This window comes from Atta cephalotes, assembly GCF_000143395.1.
Source record: "Atta cephalotes unplaced genomic scaffold scaffold00015, whole genome shotgun sequence".
NCBI lineage: Eukaryota > Metazoa > Arthropoda > Insecta > Hymenoptera > Formicidae > Atta > Atta cephalotes.
In genome coordinates, this window is record NW_012130079.1 from 1,561,254 (window position 1) to 1,563,236 (window position 1,983).

General features: G+C 27.3%; 4 non-coding genes across 4 annotated transcripts; 1 reads left to right on the forward strand and 3 right to left on the reverse strand.

The window, feature by feature from the left end:
* Positions 1-826: 826 nt before the first annotated feature.
* Trnay-gua lies at positions 827-914 on the forward strand. Its single transcript is given in 2 exon segments — positions 827-863; positions 879-914. It is a non-coding gene; the product is annotated as a tRNA-Tyr (tRNA).
* A 384-nt stretch (positions 915-1,298) lies between these two features.
* Positions 1,299-1,370, reverse strand: Trnaq-cug. Its single transcript has one exon. It is a non-coding gene; the product is annotated as a tRNA-Gln (tRNA).
* A 95-nt stretch (positions 1,371-1,465) lies between these two features.
* Positions 1,466-1,537, reverse strand: Trnaq-cug. Its single transcript has one exon. It is a non-coding gene; the product is annotated as a tRNA-Gln (tRNA).
* A 78-nt stretch (positions 1,538-1,615) lies between these two features.
* On the reverse strand, positions 1,616-1,687 carry Trnaq-uug. Its single transcript has one exon. It is a non-coding gene; the product is annotated as a tRNA-Gln (tRNA).
* Positions 1,688-1,983: the final 296 nt, after the last annotated feature.

Genomic DNA, 1,983 nt, shown 5'->3' on the forward strand with positions numbered 1-1,983 from the left:
AGAGAGAGAGAGAACATAAGAATGTTAATTTAATTTTTTTATTTTAAAAGAATAATGGCTCTTGAAAAGCTTGAACTTGAAAAGTGAACAAGTGAAGCAAGTTTGTGTAACGCTATTTTATATACAGCCGAATAATATAAAAGTTTTAAGCTACTTTCCATACAAATTTTGACACGTAATTCTTTGCCCTGCTATCTAAAGCTATTGTTGTTGTTATTATTATTATTATTATTATTATTATTATTATTAAGATCAAAACTGCATCATAAATACGTAATAACTGTATCGTATGTAATATCAGATCAAGTATTGAAATTTGCAGGATGAGATGAAGTATTATCTGCGAATGTTTTGAGCTATTATATTTCACTCTATTTTTCTTAATTTTCTCTTTCCTCTTTTTCTCTTTATATCTTTGTATATGTTCGGTAGCAAGCGATCAATAAGAGATAATAAACATTAAATTTTATTACTCTATAAATTTTTTATTTCTAAAATGAATTACTTCATTAAAGTAAGAATAAATAGAATTCTTAGCTACTAATGTTATTAATATTAGAAAAAAAAAATTAGATAAACTTTACATAACTATTATCATAATGTTTTATTTATACTACAATATATATTCTAATAATATATATATATTCTAATAATATATATATATTTGATTTTTTAATTAAATATGTTTAATATTATTTAATTATAATTAATTTGTATTTAAATAAATAGTGACGTGTGTTTATGTTTCTTATACAATAATTCCTGTAACGTATACAATAAATGTAATAACGGTTGAAGTAACAATTTGAGCACGTTCGTCCTTAAGCCTTCGATAGCTCAGTTGGTAGAGCGGTGGACTGTAGTCGTTTGTTGTAGAAATCCATAGGTCGCTGGTTCGAATCCGGCTCGAAGGAATTTTTTTGTTCTGAATTTCTTTGCAATATTTTCTTTTTATGTGTTAATCTGAATTGTTGCTCTAAATTTAAATGTTCATATAAATATAATAAATAAATAGAGAAAATATTAATATAGCTATAGTATTAAGCTATTAGTATATGGATAGTATATAAGATTGCATTGACATATCTTTGAATGAAATTATTATTTAATTAAATATAATTAATGTAATTAATATTTTGTTCATCTAATTTTAAAACTTTTAACAAGCAAAATCAAAATAGACTCTTTTTATAGTTTTCTCTTAATAAATTAATTTGCTTAAAAGATTTACATTGAAATATTTGAGAAAATTTTTTCAATTTTCAACCAACATAAAAAAATTCTTATTGCAAAAATATAGGTTCCACCGAGATTTGAACTCGGATCGCTGGATTCAGAGTCCAGAGTGCTAACCATTACACCATGGAACCTTTTATTATACAAGCTTTTATTAATGTTCCCATGCTGAATTCTTGTTATTTGAAATTTTAATAAAAATTTCGTCAATTTAGTATGCAAAATTTTAAGGTTCCACCGAGACTTGAACTCGGATCGCTGGATTCAGAGTCCAGAGTGCTGACCATTACACCATGGAACCTTCACTTTGTTGTTAATTTATTTTGTATAACTGGTATATAATTAATATTTTAATAATAAAAACTTTGAACCAAAATAAAGGTTCCGCCGAGATTTGAACTCGGATCGCTGGATTCAAAGTCCAGAGTGCTGACCATTACACTACGGAACCTCTGCTTACTATTCATTTGTATGTTGTAAAATTGTAAACTTTGGCATTTATACAATAATAATTTCATGCAAAAATGAAGATTCCGCCGAGATTTGAACTCAAATCGCTGGATTCAAAGTCTAGAGTGCTGCCCATTATACTACGGAACCTCTGTTTATTGCTCATTTGTAAAATAGTAAACTTATTGACTTTTATGCAATAATTTTGTGCAAAAAATGAAGGTTCCGCCGAGATTTGAACTCGGATCGCTGGATTCAAAGTCCAGAGTGCTGCCTATACACTTACGGACCCTAGGT